This window comes from Melospiza georgiana, chromosome 2 (genome assembly GCF_028018845.1).
Source record: "Melospiza georgiana isolate bMelGeo1 chromosome 2, bMelGeo1.pri, whole genome shotgun sequence".
Taxonomy (NCBI): Eukaryota; Metazoa; Chordata; class Aves; order Passeriformes; family Passerellidae; genus Melospiza; species Melospiza georgiana.
Window position 1 is genome coordinate 1,463,904 of NC_080431.1, and position 16,678 is coordinate 1,480,581.

The 16,678-nt window shown below is 53.2% G+C and overlaps 1 long non-coding RNA gene across 1 annotated transcript; it reads left to right on the forward strand.

The window, feature by feature from the left end:
• The first annotated feature begins 730 nt into the window (after nucleotides 1-730).
• LOC131080145 (uncharacterized) lies at nucleotides 731-16,332 on the forward strand. The gene is made up of 6 exons (XR_009114142.1): nucleotides 731-963; nucleotides 1,981-2,138; nucleotides 3,892-3,968; nucleotides 6,513-6,783; nucleotides 8,011-8,191; nucleotides 13,452-16,332. It is a non-coding gene; the product is annotated as an uncharacterized LOC131080145 (long non-coding RNA).
• Nucleotides 16,333-16,678: the final 346 nt, after the last annotated feature.

A 16,678-nucleotide genomic window follows, 5' to 3' on the forward strand; every position in this document is an offset into this window, starting at 1 on the left:
CCGGCCTCCTGCAGGAGCCTGGGGAGCTGCTCCCTGCCCTAACCGTGCTTTTGCCTTCTGCAGGGCTCAGCTCTGTCGTATTTCCATCCCCTCCCTGCCCCTGGCATCTCCTGCAGCTGGGTGGCTGTTGGCACCTACCAAAGGCAGGTAGTGATATGTTTATTTGTTTGTTTCTGGGCTGTCGCCCCTCCATATGAAGTCAGGGGTGATGCAAAGGGCTTCGGGCACGGCTGGAGCAGTCACAGGCAGCCAATGTTCAACACTGCCCCGTCCTCAAGTGTGAATCGGAAATGTGACCTCCAAGAGAGAAGAGAAAGTTCCAGGGAGAGCTCAGAGCCCTTGCAGGGCCTGAAGGGGCTCCAGGGACAACGGATGGAGGGACAGGACGCAGGGAATGGCTTCCCAGAGGGCAGGGACGGATGGGATATTGGGAAGGAATTCCTGGTTGTGAGGGTGGGCAGGCCCTGGCACGGGGTGCCCAGAGCAGCTGTGCCATGGAGAGGTCTGTGCTGAGTCACAAGTGTTGAAGCTCTGATCCAACCCTGTCATGTTTTAGGACAGCACAGGATTGTTTTCATGGCAGTCTGGGATGGAGGGATATTCGAGGTACCACCCCCTCATGGATAGTTGCATCAGCAGAAGGATGCTGCATCCTGTGTTCTTTAACTGGTGTCTATGTCTCCCTTTTAATCACACTGTAATTTCATTTTTCCCCCTAGTTTTGGCTCTGCCAAGCTTTTCTGCTTCCCTCTGAAGACAGAGTCTCAGCGGATCTCAGCCTCCTGTTGCTGTAGTAGCAAACAGCATCTGATTTTCCTTCTGACTTTGAATATTCTGCTTGTTGTCTTAGAAGCATCTTGCTTTGGAATCACCATTCCATTCCCCTTCACAGCCCACCTATTCTAGAAGATAGCATCAAAAGGTGACATTTTCCTTCCATCTGACCTGTTCAGATGCTGCCATGTGAGTAGGTACTTTTCATCTCAAACAAGGGGAGATCTTTGAGACCTCCCTGTAAAAAAAAAATCTCCATCAGCTGCAACAAACCTGGTGCTCAGTGATGTTTAGAAATCTGGTCCCTTCAGGGAGGGATTCAGTGGGGAAATGGCTTTGGAATACCTTAAGCAATAGATTTTGGTACACTAGGGTCTTTTGGTGCAGTTAGCTTTGCTTTATGTCTGCATACATGATCAACAATGGGGTCCCAGAGTTTTTATAGCAGAATTTTGGCTTTATTAAAAATGAATTTGCTGATAGCAAAACCATCAATACCAAGGCAAATGTTACTGGTCTGTACCAGCAGCATGTGCCAGCTGAGAAATAAGAAAAGCTCCTTTAAACTTGCACCATCAGCTGCTTTTCTCTGCCAAATTCTGAATTGCTCCACCTTCAAACCCTGCTCTGTAATTACTTCCCATGTAAGATTTTTTCACCTTCCGAGTGAAATTTAAAATCAACTCCTAAACTTTTAATCTTTATTACTTTCACTGCCTCCCAGCCCCAAAGTCCTTTGCCACTCTGGGTGCTCTGTGCTTCAGTCCTTTGAAATGGCTTTGCCTCAATAACATGAATTGGGAGCAGAATGCAAATAGTTGTGTTTGGGGGCCAGCAGCCCTGCATAAAGATATTTCAGATTTTTCCTGATTTTTAAGTGTATATTTCAACCTATTCCTGCTGTTGAGTGCAGGAGTTGCTATTTCAACCTATTCCTGCTTTTAAGTGTATATTTCAACCTATTCCTATTCAACCTGTTGGAGTAGAATGCAAATAGTTGTGTTTGAGGGCCAGGCAGCCCAGCATAAAGATATTTCGGATTTTTCCTGATTTTTAAGCGTATATTTCAACCTATTCCTGTATATTTCAAGCTATTCCTGCTGCTAAGTGCAGGAGTTGCTATTTCAACCTATTCCTGCTTTTCAGTGTATATTTAAACCTATTCTTGCTTTTCAGTGTATATTTCAACCTATTCTTGCTTTTCAGTGTATGTTTCAACCTGTTCCTGCTGTCTCTCCCAACACAACCTGGTAAGAGCCACGAAAAGCCCTTGCAGATCTTTGGGATGTGAATACGCAGAAAATGAGTCAGTTCTACCAAAATGTCAGCAAACAGCTTGATCCTTGTCCTGGTTTGAGAAGGAAGTAAGTTTTTTGTGAGGCTGTGGTGAGCAGTGGCTGTGAGCAGTGGTGTCCAGGGCAGGGTTCTGGGAATCAGAGCTGCTGCTCTGCATTGCTGGGGATGGTTCCTGCTGCTCTGCAGCGACTGCAGGCTGTGCAGCGGCGCTCCCAGCCCCCACAGTGCCACGTAGGAGCTCCTCCAGCGGTGGGATGGGGACTGGGAAGGGGGAGCCAAACTGGGAGTTGCCTTCTTCCTCTGCCCTGCTCTGTAACGAGCGGTTCCAGCTGCCAGAGGCACAGACACATCCTCTCCTCCCGCCAGCTCCTCCCTCCACACCGCACTTGCGCAGGGCAGAGCTCGGGGTTCTTTTGTCTGGAGCTATTTCCAGCACGGCTCGGCTTTGTGGCTTTAGGGCAGTGCAGATGCACTGAGCCTTAAATTAAATTCCACCCGGAGTTTTTGTGACCTGGGTGTGATCCCGCAGCCCCCAAGACAAAAAAAATCCTGGGAGTGATCCTACGTCCCCCACAAAAAAATTGATGGGATGGAGAACAGTGAAATCCAGCAGTACCAGGGGTGCACTTCTGTGGGAAACAATCCATGCCCATCCAGATTGGTGCTGCCCTGGTTGTTTGGCTTCTTGTTCCAAGCAGTGTTACTGATTCACTTGGTTATCTCTTGAAGGAGTGGTTCATTTCTGCGAAAGCAGACGCTGTGTGTTCTTTGGACAGGACTTTTTAAATATAAACTCCAGCAGCTTTGCACTCTCACCTTGCAGTGACCCAGGAGACTCATCCTGTTTTCCTGTGCTGAGACAGCCTGTCCTCTGTGTTGGTGCAGGATCTCTGCTTTCCAGGATCGTGGCTGAGGAGGGCAGGGATGCTGGGAGCCAGCACTGACGAGCCTTGAAATCACCCCATGGGCAGGAGGGGACCTTCCACTGTCCCAGGCTGCTCCAAACCCTGTCCAACCTGGCCTTTGGCATTTCCATGGATCCAGGGGCAGCCACAGCTTCTCTGGGCACCCTGAGCCAGGGTGTCACCACTCACACAGGGAACAATTCCTTCCCAATATCCCCACTGTGGACATCCTGAGCCAGGGTGTCACCACTCACACAGGGAACAGTTCCTTCCCAATGTCCCCTCTAACCCTGTCCTCTGGCAGTGGGAAGCCATTCCCCCTTGTCACTTTCTGCCCTTATGAAAAGTCCCTCTCCCTCTTTCAGGAGACCCCTTTATGCAGTGGAAGGATCTCTGAGCTCTCCCTCTGCTCTAGAGCTAGTCAGGGCTTGCCTGCTCCTCCAGGTCCTCACATGCAAAGATTTTGGGGAATTCTGCTTCAAGGCTCAGCTCAAGGACAAGTTTGGGTTCAGCACTTTACTTTCCTCCCTGCACGGCCTCCTTTGGCACTGTGAGCTCACTCGTGCAGCCCCAGGCACCGTGGAGCCATGGCTTTGCTGGCAGCAGTGGCATCCCAGCCCTTCTGCCCCTGTCTGGCTCTCAGCCATGCCCAGCTCTGGCCTGGCTGGGGCTGGGAGGGCCCAGCTTTGTGTGAGCAGACAGCACACAAAGGACAGCAGTGGAGCTGAAAGGCTGCATCCTGTGGATCCGTGCCCTGGCATGTCTGGAGTGCAGCAGTGAGAGCCAAGCTCCTGTGCCAGCCTGCTGTGCCATGCCAGCCCCAGGCTTCCAGGGAGCTCACTGGGTTTACATGTCCTAAAGGGGCAAATGTGTGCATCCTCTGCAGAGCACTGATCTCCTCCTGCTTCCTTGGCAGGTGTGCTGGAGGAGGAAAAGGAAGAGGAAAAGATCTGATTGCTGTGGAGCACATTCCCCATGCGTGGCATCATCCAGGTATGTCACAGTGCACAAAGCAGGGAGGACAGGCTACAGAGGCTGCAGCTGCAGCTTTCCCACAGGGCACAGCAGAGAGAGATTCCCTTGATCCCAGTTTGTAATCCCTGTTTAATACTCCCAGAGAAAAGTTCAAAATCCACAGGGTTTCCTGCCAGCACAGCGAGGCAGGGGGGTGGAATTCCTCTGGTGCTTTTGGGTGGAAAGAATGGCATCTGTGTGGCCTCAGCAGAGGGCCAGCACGGGTGGTGGCAGCTTGGATTGCAGGCCCCTGGATCCCAGGGCTGTGCTGGGCTATGGCAGGAGGAGATGGAATCCTTGTGGCTGTGGCAGCAGGGATTTGCAGTCCTTGGGAGGACCCACGGGGCTGTGGGTCCTGAGCTGTTCCTACACTGATCCAGGAGCTCTGGTGTGGGGCTGTAGCAAGCCAAGAGGATCCAGGATGCTCTTTCCAGCCTAATGTTTGGACTCCATGGTCCTAGAGGACTCTTCCAATGCTAAACTCTGTGTTTCTAAGATGAGCACTGGTGATGTGCACTCCTTACCCTCTCCCTTCTGCCTCTCGGTGACTGGGACTGGCTGGATCCTCCCAAAAAACAGCCAAAAGGAAAAGCACCAAATGCTTGGTTTGTCAGCCACATCAGCCCCATGGGCTCAGGGGTCGCTCAAGGACAGGATGTGAGAGCACCAGGGCTTTGGGATGGTGCAACATCCTGGGATGCTGCATTTCCTCCCTAAAAACAGGCAGCAAGGAATGTCCAATTCCAGCTTTTCACCCTCTGTTACAAAACACAAGCAGAGAAGGCCCAGGTGGTCGATCTGCTGTGCTCAGAGTGGAACTGTGGTGGGGCACCTCTCCTGTTAAAAGCTGCAGTGAGCTCTCCCTCATCTCCTCCTGGCATTTTCAGGAGCATATGGGAATGTGAGAGGTCTGAGCTCTGCCTGCCCTCACGCTTGGTGGAAGCTGTGAGGAGGCCCAGCCCCACACGCTCCCCCCTCAGGAAAGCAGGATGTGAAAGGAATCAGTTTATTCTGGAGCCAGCTGAGGGAGCAGAACCGCCCCTAAACCCCAGCCTGAGGGATCCTCAGCAGCCAATCTTGTGCTTCCAGCACAGCACTGCTCAGGGCTGGAGGGGGGTGGGCCCAGCCTGTGCTGTGTGGGCAAGGGTGTCACACAACTGCCTGTCTGCCCAGTCCTGCTGCTGCCCCTAAAAGTCCTTTCTCTGTTGGGAATCAGGTTCCCAAGAAGCCAATGCTAAAACTGCCCCTGTGGATGGCAGAGGAAGGAGGGGGCTGAGTGCAGGACAGGGCTGGGGCTGCTGGGTTTGCTGCCCTGGGGGTTGGTGCAGCAGTTGGAAGGCAGGAAAGGAGGAGGGGAGGGATGAATCCCAGGAAGGACACGCTGGGCAGTGGCCCAGCAGGAACAAATAGTGTGCACTCTCCTCCTCAGCCAAGTGCTGAGCATGTGTAAGCAAAGGGGTGCTTAGGAGGGGCCTTGGCAGCCTCTTTGTCTGTTCTGCTCTTGCAGAGGCAGCACAAAAGCTGCCCAGAGAGATAGAGCAGGAATCACAGGATCTCAGACTGGTTTGGGTTGGAAGTAATGTTAAAGCCCATCCAGTGCCATGGCAGGGACACCTCCCACTGTCCCAGGCTGCTCCAAGGCTTGTCCAGCCTGACCTTGGGCACTGCCAGGGATCCAGGGGCAGCCACAGCTTCTCTGGGCACCTGTGCCAGGGCCTGCCCACCCTCATAGAGAGCAATTCCTTCCCAAGATCTAATCTGAAATCTCTGCTTTAGTGTAAAACCAAACAGGAAAAGGGGTTTCATCCTTCCCCACTCTCCAAGGACCATGGTTGTCCCAACCCTGGGGATGTGCTGCTTATCTGGTGGGACCAAACCAGTTTGTGTCCAGATCTGAGCAGCTTTCCTTAGGATGACGAAATGCACCCACCTGTGAGGTAAATGTCCCTTGCCATAAGTCCAGATTGGGTCAGGGGGCTTAGCCCATAACATGGAAATTTAGGATGTGTCTGCAAGAGGCCAGGATGTATTTCAGGATGGATCTCCAAGGCCAGAGACCCTTAGGAACAAAGTGACATCTTCCCTGTGTGATGAAACCCCACTTAGCCTGAATATTCCTGCCTGCTTCAAATATGCCAGCAGAAAATTGCAGCGTGTTTTTCCCAGCTACTCTATAGATTCCCCCTGAAAATGTGGCAGGGAAGAAGAGGCAGATTTCTGGAAGATTCAAGGAACCCACATGATGCAACCCCGCTGCATTCTTGCAGAGCGACACTCGCTCTTGAGAGCTTCAGGAGCCACTCACATTTTCTTCCAGCTGCCACTGGGCTGTATCCACACATTAGAGACTTTTCCAGGGTCACATCCCTGTCCTGCCACAGCTCCTGGCGTTGCAGAGCCACATTCCTGCCTCGGGGATGTTAATTTTAGAAACAAAACCCGCTCTCTGTTTTCCGTTTTCCGCTCTTGTAACTTGCAGGGAGGAAAGTTGTGGATGGTGCAGTGAACTTTTCTCTGTGTCAGAATGAAGCTGGAAAGGCCTTTTCCTGGTGCATTTAGAGACTCACAGGCACGTTTAGTTTTGGGAGCAGTCATGCCCTTGGCAGTAAGAACAGCAGATATGGATCCTGGAGCAAGGGAAGCTCCGTGGCTGTTGGATGGGATCTGCAGCTGAGTCACACGAGGCACATCTGACTCATCACACCAGAGCTGCATCTGCAGATGGCCCAGATTGCAGAAACTTGGGCACGGCTGATGATCCCCTGTAAAAGCTGGGGAGACTGAGGCATGCAAGGTGAGTTTGGGGCACAATCAGAGCCAGGCTGGTGTGTGCTGCTTTCCTTCCCCACGAGGATGCTGAGGACTTGACAGGGAGTCCCAGGGGCATCTTCTCCCTCTCTGCACAGCTCTCTGCTGAGGGCTGGGACCCCAGGATGTGGAGCTGCTCTGTCTGGAATTATCCCAATCCCACACAGCTCCAATCTCATCCAGCAGAGGTGGATCTCGTGGCCAAGGGTCCTCTGCATTTACAGAGCAGCCTCTGTATCCTTGTCCTCTCTCCCTGCTCCTGGTTACTGTGCTGCAAACCCCAGGCAGGAACAGGCTCTGCTTTGTGTTTCTGTAGCCTGTGGGACCATGATTGATGCCTTTCTCCAACGTGGATGCCCAAACTGTGCTTCCCACAGTGGGAAGGGATGCAGGAGCTGCCTCTCTCTGCACACTCCAAGCTCCTGGCCCAGCACTCAGCACACTGAACATCTCCTGCATGTCCCTGGCTCTGACAGGCTGTTCCCAACACTGGAGGAGGCATCAGAGCTGCTGAATTTGGCTTTGTACAGAAGGGCTCTTGTTCAGCCTGGGGCAGAGGTGCTTGGGAGAGGTGGGAGGTTTGGATGAATGAGGATCGTTGTTTCACTCCTGTTTCCCTTCAGGAAGGTGCTGGATGTTTCCCAGCCATGCACAAACAGCTTGGATTCAGTCTTGGAAATCATTTGCACTTCTGGACTGTTGGCTTTGACGTCAAGACCTGAATCCCCCTGGGATCACTCCTGGTTTGGGACCCAGGGATGCTGTGGTTACAGACATGTGTGAATCCAAGCCTCTTACAGCCCTCCTCCTCTCCTGCATGGAGCTGCCTTAGCCCCACCACTTGGCAATTATTTCAAGCTCCTTTGCTGCCTGAACACAGAGAAGCAGCAGCAAAGAACTTAAGGCAGCTCCTGAATTTTGAACATTTCAGGTTGCAGTCATGGCTGCAGTTCAGTGGGAGGGAAGCACTCAAATCCTGAACTTCCAAATGTTTCTGTTGGATATGGAATACCCAGTTCTGGTTGTTGTACTTTCCAATGACAAAGCTGTGTGCTGGGCATGCAAAATAATGGAGAAACTGCAATTTGTTCATTGTGGAATTGTCTTCATTTTCCAAATTGACCTCCCCACATTCAGAAATATCTTCAGTGACTGTGATGGCACTTGTCTTGATGAATTAACAATTTAACTGTGATTTTCTCCCTAATTCCAGTTAATAGAATAGTTGGATCTTCTGGAGGCAAGTTCATCAAATGTGGGATGCACAACAAATCCACTCTGGGCTCTGTCTCTGATACACCACGTGCCATGAATCCAGCAATCCATCGCTGCCTGAAGCTTTCCTGACTTCCCTGGCATTTGCAGGAAGGTGCATGGTCACCCTGTGGAAGCAGGTATGAAATGGGGCAGGGTGGGGGGACACCCAAAAAGCCCTGCAGGAATCTTGGGCACCACAGGGCTGTGGTAGAGTCAGTGCAGACAAATCCCTGTGGGCATGAGAAGCACTGAGCTTATGGCACTCTGCACTCCAGAGGTGCTCATCACCTGTGTGGTCCCATGAGCTGGAAAATCCCAGGTAACTGTGTGCCTTGGTGCCAGCCCTGCATCCCTGGGGCAGCAGGAGGGTGGCATCAGGGTGAGGAACCTCCTCCAGGGTTTCTGTCTGCAGTCCCACGCCCTGAGTCCTGCTCTGGGAGTTCACTTCTGGCTCTGTGTGCCTGTGGCCGTGAGTTTCCCATGCTTCAGAAAGTGCCATGAACCCACAACAAACAGCACAAACAGAAAGTGCCATGAACCCACAACAAACAGCACAGCTCCTGCCCTGCTGGCCCTGAGCTCCCCTGCTCCCCAGTGCAGCTGGTGCCTGAACTCGCGGGACAGTGAGAATATTTAGGATTTCTGGGCTGCAGAAGTGTCAGTGTGGAAAAGGCTGCACCAAAGCAGGGAGACCAGCGGAAACAGATGGATTTAAAAATAGTGGAGACAGAGAGAGGCTGGCTGGGATTCAGGAGCTACAGAGAGCTGGGAGCACACAGATCCAACGAGGGCTCTGCAGGACTCGTTTAGACCAGCCCTGGGCACAGCTCCCCCTGCAGAGACCCCCCCGTGGCCCTGGCACCGCTCCCCTTTTGGGGCTCCTCAGGGAGCAACCCCAAACCCAGCCCGAGCCCCAGGAATGCAGGGAATCTCTGCCCAGGCCCCAGGCGGGCAGGGACATTGTGTGTCCATCCCCTCCTGTCCCGTGTCCATCCCCTCCCGTGTCCATCCTGTCCCGTGTCCATCCCGTTCCCATCCCGTGTCCCGGTCTCGCTGCTCCCCCCGCTGCCCGGATCCTGCACCGGCACCATCCCGGGCTGGCTCCAGCCTCGCCCAGGCCCCAGTCCCGGGAGGAGGAGCAGGAAGGGCTCGGTCTGCCCTGCACAGACCAGGGATGTGCCCCAGCAGTGCGTCCTGGAGCCCCCCTCTGCCAGGGAGGGCTGATTTCCCTTCCACTTGCCCTGGGGATGAAGCTCCTCCAGGCCAGTCCAAAGCAGAGCCAAGAGGAGTAACAAGGCTAGCAGGTGAGGAGGGAAAAGGGGAAGCAAAGATGGATGTAGAATTCTGGCTGGCATTTTTGCTTTGTTGTTTTTTCTTAGTTGGGGTTGGAAAGGACCTTAAAGATCACACAGTGCCAGCCCCTGCCATGGCAGGGACACCTTCCTCTATCCCAGGTTGCTCCAAGCCCTGTCCAACCTGGCCTGGAAAGGGAATTTAGCATATTTCACACTCTGCCAAATATAATTTCAACTGTGACTTATTAGATTTATCACTAGAAATAGGATGATAGTATAGATAACCCCAAACTGTGGGAGCATGGCATGGGTGCAGCATGCCAGCCAGGAGATTCCTTATGTCTTTCCAGGTTTCAGTTTCAGAGTTGCTATTCTGCCTGGGAGCAGAGAGAGGGAGTCCTTCTCCTTCTCTTTGAGGGACCTGCAGGATCCTCTTCTCCTGAAGAGGGTTCCCCAGGTCCCAATTGCCATCAGGATTATATGAACTGGTCTTCTCTTTCCCATGCCAGGAATCTTTCCTTGTCTCTCTCCTTCCAGGGAAGGATCTGCTGGAGAATGTTGGCAGAAGGACTGTGAGGATGGGAGTGACCCAGAGCAGCTCTCATATAAAATCACAGAATCAGAATGGCACAGAATGGTTTGGGTCAGAAGGGACCTTAAAGCTCCAGTGCCACCCCTGCCATGGCAGAGACACCTTCCACCACCCCAGGCTGCTCCAAGCCCTGTCCAGCCTGGCCTGGGGCACTGCCAGGGATGCAGGGGCAGCCCCAGCTGCTCTGTTGCTGGGCCATGCCCATGTGTCCCCAGGGATGTGCCAGGGTGCACAAGCAGCAGGGAATGGGAAGGGCTGGCTGCCTACAGGACACGGGGCTGGAGCCCCCAGGGGGGTTTGCAGGGATTCCCTTCAGGTCTCCCACTCAGCTCTGGTCCAGAACTGCAGCCTCCCAGTAAACAGCACCCAGACAAGGGGGTTTGGCTTGTAGGGAAGTGTTTTATTTCCTTTAATTAACTGGATCTGAGCTGGATGGAGCCCAAGCCTGTTGTCATCGTGCAAGCTCCGAGCTGTGCGTGATCAGAGCTGACAGCCCCAGTGGTGCTGGTGCCAGTGCCAGCAAACCCCACTGATCCACCTGAAAAGCCCCTACAGGTCTGACACAAAGCATTCCTGCTCAGGGGATGGATATTTGGTTTGAAACCTCAGCAGCAGCTCCTGCTCAGATCCCCTCCTCTCCTGAATCTGCAATTGCCAGCAGCGAGGAAAATCTCTGCACAGTAACTCAGGGATTGCACAGAGCCCCTTGCATTGGGAAAACCAAGCGAAGCACAGAGTTGGTGATGCTCCATCAGCTCCATCTGTGCTTTGCCCACCCTCTCTGCCCCCCCTGTGTCTCCCTGTTCTGTCTCCAACCCCTTGTGCCTCCCAAGGGTTTATCTGCACACTCCAGGCCAGCTCCCCTCTGCATCCCATAAACGGAAAGGCTTAGGCAGGCACTGCTGCACATCTAGAGCTGTGTGACCACGAGATCTGCAGCCAGCCCGTCAGCTGATCCTGCCACACTCACTCAAGGAATCATTTTCCACTGGTGGCCAAGCTGTGGCTGCCCAGAGTGGAGGGAAAAAAGGGACACTTGGTGTGTTTGGGATAGCACAATTGGAGAGGGGGGCACATCTCTGCCCTTCCTGTATCCTGACCTGCTGCACCTGTCAGGGTGAGCAGTTGTAGGATGAGGGTATGAGCCAAAAGAGGTTGGATTTAGATGGGATATTTGGAAGCAGTTCTTGGCTATGAAGGTGGGCAGGCCCTGGCACAGGTGCCCAGAGAAGGTATGGCTGTCCCTGGATCCCTGGAAGTGTCTAAAGCCAGGTTGGACGTGGTTTGGAGCAACCTGGGACAGTGGAAGGTGTCCCTGCCCATGAAACTGGATAAGCTTTAAGGTTCCTTCAACCCAAACCAGTCTGTGATTCTCTGTGATTCTGTTATTTTCTGTATCACAGATCTCTGTGATTCTCTGTTATTTTCCTGAAAACCAGGTCCTCCTTTGGACTCTTTCCTTCCATCTCCAGCTTTCCAAGATCTCATTCCAGGTTCTGTACCTTGAGAAATGGATGTTTGCCCCCAAGGCTACCCTGGGCCTCCTGAACCCCACAGAGCTGTGGTGTGGAGCTGAGGTAAGGTCCTGTGGCAGCTCCTGCTTGGTGGCCATGGCAAGAGGCACCTTCTGCCCCTGTGCCTTTGCCAGCTGGCCTGGAGGAGAGCTGGAGGTGCAAAGTGAGTGCTTGCAGCTTCAGCAGATGCTTGTCCCATGAATCATGGGCTACCTGGCTGTGTGGCCATCCTGGCTGGCTCCTGCTGGACCTGTTGGTGCACGTGCAGCTGAGCTCCCTCACGTGCCCTGCCCAGCCCTGGCTGCACCTCAGGGCCACCACAGGGACAACTGGCACATGAGATGTGTCTCTTTGGATGCCTGATGGGACAGCTCTGCCCAGTATTCCAGAATTCCCCTCCCCTCCTTCCCAAACACACAGCTGGGAGGGAGTGGGCACCTCTGGGACACATCCCCAGCTGAATTCAGGGCATTCAGGGAAAGTCTCTGCTCTTCTTGGCTCACCTCAAGCTGCCCTCAGCCCTTGTTGCTGTGGGGGAAAATCTCCAGGCAGAGAGAGGGGCAGGAGGGGCTGGGGGAGAGGGAAATCCCTGCCAGGAATGAGTCACCCCCTCGTGCTATGCCTGGAAAAAGCAACTGCTGCCATCTTGCTGCAGTGCTGGGGCAGAGGAGACCCCTCATTCCTTTGGGATCCCTTTAGGGACAGGCTGGAGTTTCACCCAGTTTAGGGAGAAGCAGCAGGGCCAAATCCCAAATGAGTTCTCAGTTCCTGGCTGGTGAGGCACAAAGCACAGGGGTGACTTTGTCTGCTTTACCCACATCCTTTGTGTCATTTGAAATGAGGGGAGAGATTTTAGATTAGATATTGGCAAGAATTTCCTCCCTGTGAGGGAGTTGACACCCTGGCACAGGTGCCCAGAGCAGCTGTGGCTGCCCCTGGATCCCTGGCAGTGCCCCAGGCCAGGCTGGGCAGGGCTTGGAGCAGCCTGGGACGGTGGAAGGTGTCCCTGAGTGGTCTCTGAGTTCTTTTCCTACCCAAAACAAGAAAAAAAAAAATTATTTCTGCTTCCCACCCTGCTTAGCATTACGTTTTCTGAAAGGTTCTCCTGCACAGGAGCATCCTCCTGAGCAATGTGGAATTTGCAGGAAACATCCCCAGCTTGTGCAAAAAGCCAAAACTCTCCTACCTGAAAAACTATTTTTAATCAAGGAATATACTGGAGATGGTTTAGGCAGAGAGGGAGCAGAACTAAACCAGTTTTGAGTGTGGTTTTTGGGCCTGTGATGGAGCTGCACACGATGATCCAAACTTTGCTGGGGTGCAGGATTCATGCTCTGGCAGAATAACAAACCTCCCCATTGAGCTGAATCTGGGGCTGATGGCTGGAATTTGAGGAAATCCTGTGTGTTTCTAATCTTAGGCTGCTTTTTTTCCCGGGTAGTTTATTTCTTTAAATAGAAGGGCTTACATGGGATTGACTCCTGCAATCCTTGTGGCCTGGCTGGGCTGTAATCTTTAATGGGCAGGGATGTCACATCTCACATCCCTTCTGCTTCTGCTGTGAAGGGAGAACACTCAGGAGCCCTCACTCCCTCAGGTGCCACCTGGAGGTGTGTCCCAGCTCCATCCTGCCCCCTGGAGCAGCAGGGACAGCACCCAGGGAACAGCTGGAGCTGTGCCAGGGCAGGCTCAGGCTGGATTTAGGGAGAGGTTCTTCCCCCAGAGGTGCTGGCACTGCCCAGGCTCCCCAGGGAATGGGCACAGCCCCACAGAGCTCCAGGGATGCCCAGGGTGGCATTGTTGGGGCGTCTGTGCAGGGTCAAGGGTTGGACTTGACCATTTCCCAGGACTGAGGGAGGAGAAATGCCAGATGTGCTCTGGCTCACACAGAAAGCAGGTCAGGGAGCTCTGTCCCCACCGTGTGCAGTGCTGTGAGTGAGCAAACAGCTTCTTTAGGATGGCCAGTTATGCATCTGAATGTCCATTTAAATTTCAGATCTCCAGGAGAACCATCCACCTCAGCCCTGGTGAGCAGATCCAGGTTGCTCCAGTTTTCCAGCAGGATTTGCAATGGGTGGTCACACACTGGAGAGCTTGGCAGCTTTTTCAGTGCTGCTGTTTGCTGCAGGATCCACACGTTTTTACCCTTGGATGGAATAATCACATCCTGATGAAATCCAGGGTTTGTGCAGCCAAGCTGACTTTGTAAGTGCCACCACCCTTTGCAGCTGCCCAGACACCAACCCTGGGTTTCCTCATCCTCTTCCTCAGCTCTTCAAACCCTCCTTCCTAAACCAATCCTGAGCCTCCCAGTCCATTTTTCCCACACTGGGCAGCAGCTCCCACAGCAGGATGCCCTTATCTCTGTCCATCCCTGTGCAGGGGGTCCTTGGCTGCCCCAGCCTGCCCCACCTTGCTGATTTATCTGCAGCCTCCCTGAGTGCAGCCTTTCCCTTCTCCCACCCCCCTGTCTTGGTGTGTGGGAGGCTCAGTGCTCCTGGGACGTTGGGATGAGTCAGTGTTTGCACATCCTGAGTCACTCCAGGGAGTTGCCAGAGAGGAGGGGGGATGCCCAGCCTCATCTGGGGGTGTACATGTCCCAGGAAGTTCTGTCTGAAAGAAAATTCCCATTCAGAGGTCACCACCTTGTAGGGCCACCAGCATGGACCACAAGTGTCACGCCATGAGAAGAAGTTATTTCCTGGCCCTGCTTCCACGTGAATCCTTTCAGATGGCCCACAGCTGGTTATTGGGGGGGTGCCACGTCCTTGGAAACTTCCTGGGACATGCCCAGGGGTTCCTCTTGGCAGCTCCCTCAGAGCAGGTTTGTGGAACCAGGGATCCACCAGCCAGGGGGGCCATGGAGGAATGCCAGGCAAGTTCTCTAAGCAGGGCTTTTGAGGAGAATGAATTCCCAGTCCTCCCACTGATTGCAATTTTTATCACTCTTTTGGGGCTTTTTTGAGCTAGGGATGCTCCTGAGCTCATGGAGGCTTTGGGAGTGGATTGGCTCAGGAGTCCATCCCTGGTTTAAGATTGAAAGGGGAGGGTGGACACCCTTGCTGACACCCCCACAGGCACCTTGTTTTCCTCTGTGCCTTGATGAACCCCAGAGAACACCACAGGATTCTTCAGATACACACCCAGGCTTTAGATTTTTACCTCCATTTCCAGCTGGAATGGGATGAATTCCCAGGTCAAGAAGAGCTGGAAGAACCACCCCAGGATTTTCTGTTCTCAGACTGCCTGCCTTTAACATGAACTGAATTTTCTGTGCTCGCTCAGAGCAGAGGCTGAGCAGGGAGTGAGGCCAGAAAAACAGGGGGTCACGTCAGACTTTCTTTTTCTCTCCTCTTAACACTGAAATAAAAATACATCTCGAGCTTGTTTTGGGATTAACAAGAAAAAATTCCTCTTGATGGGAACCATCTGTGGCCGGGAGATGCCGTCTGCTCTCTGCTTCCCACCCTCACCCAGACTCCCTCATTCGGGGTGTGTTCCTCTCCCAAATATTATTCCTCTCATCCCTGTGCTGCTGGGAGGAATCCCAACTATTTAAGGAGGCTTTTCTCCCCGCATTTCAAAGCAGCAGCAGCTGCTGACCCCTCTGGAGGATAATATTTGCTCTCCTCATTACAGCCCAGCTGGCTGGTGGCTGCTGGGCTCGGAGGGGAAGCACTGCCAAGTGTCTTGGGTGTGACCTTTCCAGCCCAGACGTCACCTCAGGGTCACAGCAAACACCTCGAGGCCTCTCTGGCCTGTCCCACAAAGCAGGAGGGGAAATGTGCCCCGAGGAGTGGAGGTTCCCTGGCTCTGCCTCTGCTGTGCTGCTGGAAATGAGGGCCTCGGTGCTGGTCCCTTCATGGGGTCGAAGAATGAGGACATTTCTGGAGTGGACCTTGGCCCCAGCTGAGGTTTTGGAGTGGGAAATGCAACTTCTGGGCTGGGTTGGCAACAGGAGGATGAAGAGGTGCATTTGCAGCATCAGAAACTCCAAAGAGATTTAGAGCAGGGAGAAGCCTCCAAGGCCAGGAAGAGGAGAGGAAGCTCAAGGTGAGTCCAGCAGAACCCAGGGCAGGTCTGGCCCAGGAGGAAGGGCTGGAAGAGTTTCTCTGCTCTCTGCATGCAGCTGAGGAGGCTGCCTGGCTGGAATGTCTCCTCCTGGGACCAGCTCCTGGGATCAGGTTGAGCAGGAGGCTGGAGCAAGACAAGCCCAACAGGTTCTGGGCTGTGGAACCTCCTGCGTGGCAGCACATCCCTGGCCTGGGACCCAGGAGCTGAACTGAAATGGACCAAATGAGCATTTTGGGGGCTTTCCAAACCTGGTGGGATAAAGGATTTTTGTGTGGGCCTTGACATCTCCACAGTGATCCAGGCCTGGCTTGGGAGGTGGTTTGGATTCATTTGGAGAAGGGAGGGCAGGACTTTCAGGCCTTGCTTACCCTCCCCTCCATGGAGCCCAGCACGAAGCATCATCTGCTGGTGGGTTTTGTCCTCCAGCAGATGAAGGCAGAGTGCTTTCCATCTTTGAGGCTGGAAAATCCATCCCCACACAGGGGCTTGTCCCTGCAGCTGGGGTGCAGCCCACACTCCCATCCCAGCAGTGTGGGATGCTCTGGTGCTGCTTTGCCCAGCCCTGCTCTCCCCACAGGCTGGGAACAGGCCTGGCTGCTCTCAGAACACTCCATGGATCTGTGAATCCGTGGCTGTTGTAAGGTGCTCACCTGGTGGTGTGCAAGGAGGACTCATCTTTCCCAGTGAACAAATCCCTCCTGGGCCAAAGACGCCCCAGAATGGTTTAACAGAGAAAGGTGTTTGTGTACAGTTACTGATGCTTGGACAGCTGAGTGCAGCTGCTGTGCTTCACCCATCAAAAAGCAATTTACAGATAAAATTTGTAAAAATTTATATAAACTGCTGGAACAGCATCGTGTAGAACAACGTTATATTGTAACAGGAAGAAAATTTGCTGTTTTTTAAATTAAAAAATTGTTGTTTTATTAGAAATAGAGGGGAGTGGTATCACAGAACATTTTTCAGACAGTGAGGTTTTGCACTCTGGGGGTTTAAGCTCAGCAGTGTTTGTGCACACATGCTCCATCTCAGGCAGGCTGAGCTGAGGCTGGGATGGGTTTTTCATCCCCTGTGATGGAGTCAAACCCCACATCTCCATCCAAGAAAACTCTGGGATGGAGAGGATCAGAAAACTGCTGCTCCCCCTGA